This window comes from Podarcis melisellensis (genome assembly GCF_964234715.1).
Source record: "Podarcis melisellensis genome assembly, chromosome: 11".
NCBI lineage: Eukaryota > Metazoa > Chordata > Lepidosauria > Squamata > Lacertidae > Podarcis > Podarcis melisellensis.
This window is the reverse complement of record NC_138543.1, coordinates 29947726-29953960: the sequence shown is the minus strand read 5'-3', so window position 1 is coordinate 29953960 and position 6235 is coordinate 29947726. Positions and strand designations below refer to the sequence as shown.

The window sequence follows — 6235 nt, the reverse complement described above, 5'->3', positions numbered from 1 at the left end:
ACCATGCAAAAAGACCTAAAGAGGTTGGAAGGTGGCCTGGGAAGGGGCATGGATGGCAGGGAGAGATTCTACCCCATGAGTTGGAAAGCACACCCCCCCATCAGCAGTTGGGCCCTAAAGCAGGGGTCAGCAAACTTTTTCAGCAGGAGGCTGGTCCACTGTCCCTCAGACCTTGTGGGGGGGGCCAGATCATTTTTTTTTTGGGGGGGATGAACGAATTTCTATACCCCACAAATAACCCAGAGATGAATTTTAAATAAAAGGACACATTCTACTCATGTAAAAAATGCTGATTCCCGGACCGTCTGAGGGCTGAATTTAGAAGGCGATTGGGCCGGATTTGGTCCCCAGGCCATAGATTTACTACAAAAGCATCCAGTCACAATGTAAAAAAACAAGTCACAATGAATAGGTTGCTATTGGTATTCTGGGATTTTCCTCTTCATCAAATGTAGTGAAACAGGAAACAGTAGTACCCATGATGGCGATGATGTGAAAATGCCAGAAATGCCCACAGACCCGCAAGGAAACCTTCATCCACTCTGAGCAGTCATCATACAACATCCCCCCCCCCCCCGCGCAGCAATAGCAGCAGGTGGGGGCAGCCTTTGGGCCTCCAGATGTGGCTGAACTCCCATCAGCCCCAGTAAGCAAAGCCAATGGCCGAGGATGATGGGAGTTGTAGTCTAGCCACATCTGGAGGGACATAGTTTATGATATAGTGTATAAGCATGATGATGGTGACCTGTGTCTGCATGCTAAAAATAAGTGGGCTTAAGTGAGAATAAATGACTCAAGGCTGAAGCCTGTCTCCTGGAAGGTCTCTTGTTCAACTCCTCCTGAAGTAAGACATTTTTACTGCTTATGGGTATCATCACACCTTGAGCAATAGCACTTCAGCAAAGAAGCAGCTATAGCTCAGTAGTAAAACATTTGCTCTACATGCAGAAGGTTCGAGGTTCAGTCTTCAAGTTAGGCTTGGTGAAAACCCTCCTGACACCCTCTTCCTGTTAAATGCAGAAAATGCTGAGCTGGATAGTCTAATGGCTTGGCTTCGTATAAAGCAGCTTCCTTATTTAATTGTTTTACTACCCTCTGCCCAAGAAAAGATTCATGCGTTAACTACAGCTACACCAGCAGCACGTTCTAACATCTTCAAGATGAGCAGATTGCACGCATCTGCTAGGAACGAGGCAGGTGACCACCGAAGAAACACAAACGGATAGCTTGGCACAACTACCAAAAAATCCCCCCTCCCCTCACACAATTAAATAATCAGAGAGACATGTTTAAATTCTAATTAAATAAATTCAGCAGCATATTGTAGACTGAATGTCCATGCATGTAATATATTCTGAAGTTTTTCTTTTTAAGGTAAAGACTTTATAAGGAATGCTTTTTGTTATTCCTTCTACTATCCATTTAATGATGACTCGGCCCAACTAAACACAATGCCATTGAAAGAGACACATTTAACACGCCTAAACAAGCATGTTCTGTTATATAGCATCCTTTCTCTTTCCCCGCTGTTGAGTTCCATATCTTGTATGTATAGAAAAGTATTTTCTCTTTTCTTTCTTTCTTTCTTTCTTTCTTTCTTTCTTTCTTTCTTTCTGGGTAGCAAATAAAACCAAAGACAAAGTTTTGCAACGTTTTTCGCTTCTCTCGAGCAGCTGCAGCAAAAAGGGGAACATTACAACTGGTGATTAAGATCCATTTCTCACTAATCATAACCTTGCAACAAGGTTACTGAATGGGAGTAGAGGAAGGACAGATGGGAATAATTCTGAGTACATGGGCTTTAAACGGAGAGCTACGACTCCCTTGTAAGACGTTAAGAAATCTCTCTCTCTCTCTCTCTCTCTCTCTCTCTCTCTCTCTCTGTGTGTGTGTGTGTGTGTGTGTGTGTGTGTGAAATTTGAAACTGTGGCTCTTTTTACACATCTTTTGCCATACAGTGGTACCTCGGGTTAATAACTTAATTTGTTCTGGAGGTCCGTTCTTAGCCTGAAACTGTTCTTAACCTGAGGTACCACATTAGCTAATGGGGCCTCCCACTGCCACCATGCCACCGCCACGTGATTTCTGTTCTCATCCTGAAGCAAAGTTCTTAACCCGAGGTACTATTTCTGGTTTAGTGGAGTCTGTAACCTGAAGCGTCTGTAACCCAAGGTACCGCTGTAATAGGTATGGGGAAACTTCAGCCCTCCAGATGTTGCCAGACTGGCCATGCTTGCTGGTGCTGCTGGGAGCTGAGGTTCAACAACTTCTAGAGAGCCCACAGTTTCCCACCCCTGAGCTGTAGTACTAGAAGTGGTCTAAACTAAATACCGCCCTCCCCGCTTTAATGTTCTACTGGCTGAAATGTACCCAAGGAGAAAAAACAATGGTCACCAGACATGTTATTCGGGGCTTTACCCATGAAGCTCATGAGCATTCATCTAAGTGCCCCTCTTATGCCTGATTATCCCTCTGGTTAACTATGGGGCCACATTGCCAGAGGTTGGTGGGACAATGGATGTGTCTCTTATCTTTTAAAAGTAGGGTACAGTCTACCCTTGCAAACTCTCTTTCTCTCTCTCCCCATCTCTGCATGCACATCTTTCCATCCAGGCAAGCAAGAGGTATTATTCCAGTTCAAAGACATATTCCAGGCACATAAAAGAACTGTGGGAGGGTGTGGCATGGGGCCAGGGAAGGGTGTGGTCTCTGGGCAGAGATCTGGGGCCCAGATTTGGAGAGCTGCACTCAGCCCTTGTGCCTGAGGTTAAACACCCCTGCTTTTGCTCTATGCAAGACATTCCACAACAATGTCACAAGTGGCAGGTCAGTCAGCTGGCAGTCATTCCAAATAATTCATGCTTGTTTGTTTTTCAGATTTTTCCCCTTCTTGTTGGGATGTGTGAGTAGCAGCGCTAATATTTCTGCCTTTCAACTCATGGAAATTTACTTGAAGCTTATCCTATACCTCCAAGGGCCGTGTTCTACGTTGAGGTATGTTGCATGCAGGATAAACGCTCTGCAAGGGTTTGAAGTGCCCAGTTCAACTTCCATTCACAGTTAAGGAACAAATTCAGCCCACAGACTACAACAGCTAAAGTCCTACACCAAATAAGTATTCTGCTCATGGGCAGAAGTGGGATTCCAGAGCACTTGCTGAAATGTAGGGCACTTTCATGATGCTACAAATTTACTCTGCTGCTACTCTAATCGTGTTTATTGTTCCAATATAATTGAAATCAGTAGACAAAAAGGAGGTACTCCCCCTCTCCCATTCTGTAATGAAATCATTCCCGAATCTTCCCACCAATGCACAACTCTAGCACATTGCTTAAGGCACATGACGAAATATCCATCTGAGAAAAATTAGCATAGTGCATCCTGGCCAAAACCTTCTCTGGAAACCACCTGGGTTTTTTTACACAAGTACAAAAGATTCCTCTTCTTTGTCTGCTGCTATGATCTGTATTTTCCACATCCAGTTTAATTCTTAACATCTTCATTTGTGTACTGTTTTGCATGTGCACACACAAATAAACAAACAGGGAAAAGAGAGAGAGACTTGCAACATGTCATGCTGCATCCTACATTTACAGTATCTGATACTCCCAAATTCTTGCATCTCATGACATTCTATACCTAACAACTCTAAGAGATAAAGTTATAGACACTTCTGGGTTTGCAGCCAGCAAAAAGCCCTGCTTTATCTCACCGTCACTGCATTTCCTTATGCTCCGGCTTCAGAATTCGAGAGAGTGACAGATAGATAACGAAAGCAGCAGCAGGATGAGGATTTGCTAACTTCTTACATCTGCTTGGAATGCCCGGCCACTGGGAGCCACAAACAGATACACTCGCAGCTCTGAGCTAGAGTCCACAAAGGAACAGTAGCAGAGAAAATAAGAATTAGTAAGCACAATGTTGCATTTCAGTGAATTCCTTGTTGCAGCAGCACTCTGACGGGAATGCTGTATGTTTCAGAGGTTTAGCAGTACGACGCCGGCTGCCATCCCATGTGAGCCCCAGTGAAGGCAGTGAGGCAAGCCTCCACATAAAAATGCGTAGTATTGTATTGCCGATCTCCACTTAAGACAAAAGTAGACCAGTGATAAATCTGGCCTTCAGCTCATCTTCACGCTACAAGTTGTTGTTTTTATCAGATGCATCTATATGTGTAAATATTGTACCGCCTTAAAATAAAAATTAAAAATAACAATTTTCAGTTGCAAACCAACTGTTTTCAAGTTGAAATTACTTTTAGATAAATGCCTGGCGGGAATAAATATGTGCTTGGATGTTCTAGCCCAGTTTGTTGGTATTCTTCTTTCAGGCAGCATAATAAAATCAAATGCAGATTCACAGCCATTCAGTCAGCACAGTAAATATTAATAGTTCCAGAAACGGGACATTCACTACCATTTACTCCCCACTGCCTGAGCTGCTCACCACTGTATGTGTACATAGGAACATGAAAAAACAACCTTATATTAGGCGGTTTTCAACTAAGTTTTATTCAGAGTAGACCCATTGAAATTAATAGAGCTAACTTAGGAATGCTCATTAATTTCCATGGGTGTACTCTGAATATAACTCAGTTGATTGGCACTGACTGCCAGCAGCTCTTTCAACTTTCAGGCAAGGAAGCTGGGACCTTCTGCATACAGAGCAGTTGATCTAACATGGAGTTACAGCCCTTTCTCCAAGTATTATGGTACTGCAGTAGACTAGCTATTCTATTACAGCGATTTCCCTAAATTACAGGTGGCAATCTGAAATGGGTTGCAGGGTTTAAAGCCTCACACAGCATGTGCCCAGAGATCTCAGCTACAATTTTTTTCACAGCAGTAGGACCAGGGATGACTCTTAAGAACGTCCATTATAACCAAGTTCCAAAGTTTCACACCTTCCATATCTTGCCTGCCCCAAACCCATTCATTGCTACTACTATTGCAAACTCAGGCCACCAGTTCTCCCTCATCTTGGTCTAAGCCAGTGTTTCCCAACCTTGTGCCTCCAGCTGTTTTTGGACTACAATTCCCATCATCCCTTGCCACTGGTCTTGCTAGTCAGGGATGATGGGAATTGTAGTTCAAAAACAGCTGGAGGCACAAGGTTGGGAAACACTGGTCTAAGCAACACCAAAGCTTCCCATTCCTCACCTTCTCAGCTCTTTCTCAAGGTTAGCACATTCCCTTGCAAATCCTCACAAACACAAAGACCTGTGTCCCTCACCAATCCTGCCAACATAAGCGCCCATGCCACTGTCAGCCTTCTACATCCTTCACTATTCATTGCAAATTCTGACATTAGTAAAGAACACACTCCTTTTTCTATGGTTGTGTTCCAATTAGATTCAATCTGGATGAGGCTGAAGCAGAGGTACACACTAGCACCCACTGGGCTGCTTTGTATAGATTATCTTAGGAGTGCTATGGGTTGCATTAATGAGCCTGTGAAGGCCTTATGCTTGTTAGCTCCCTCCTAAACGGAAAATCATTCTGTTGATTCCTTCGGTAGATCTCACTACACAATCATTCTGTTGGATTATTTTCATTAAGAGTCAAAGCAATGCAGAGACCAGCATATTTTGATAGTGACCTAAACCTCCATACTGCGGAAAAGCACAAATAGAGGTATTTCCACTGCAAGAGGCCTGTATTAATGGGGTTTCTGGTGTGGATGTTAGTGAGTTGGGGTGGGTGGGTTCTGAGCTTGTATAATCACATAATTGCACAAGTTGTCCTCCTCACAGCTGAGAAGGGGAGGGGCAGCTGATAAGCTATTTTGATCATGACATTACTTCAAAATGCAACTACTGGCTAGTTTGAGTCAGCATTATTATAGGTAAAGGTAAAGGTAAAGGGACCCCTGACCATTAGGTCCAGTCATGGCTGACTCTGGGGTTGCGGCGCTCATCTCACTTTATTGGCCGAGGGAGCCAGTGTACAGCTTCCGGGTCATGTGGCCAGCATGACTAAGCCACTTCTTGCGAACCAGAGCAGCACACGGAAATGCCGTTTACCTTCCCACCGGAGCGGTACCTATTTATCTACTTGACTTTGACGTGGTTTCGAACTGCTAGGTTGGCAGAAGCAGGGACCGAGCAACAGGTGCTCACCCCGTTGCAGGGATTCAAACCGCCAACCTTCTGATCGGTAAGTCCTAGGCTTTGTGGTTTAACCCACAGCGCTACCTGTGTCCCTTCAGCATTATTATAGTGGTACCACAATCCTCC

At 44.1% G+C, this 6235-nt stretch overlaps 1 protein-coding gene across 12 annotated transcripts in view; it reads right to left on the bottom strand.

The window, feature by feature from the left end:
- Positions 1–6235, bottom strand: part of MEF2C (myocyte enhancer factor 2C) — a 160060-nt gene that overhangs the window by 121426 nt on the left and 32399 nt on the right. The gene's annotated exons all lie outside the window — the stretch shown is intronic.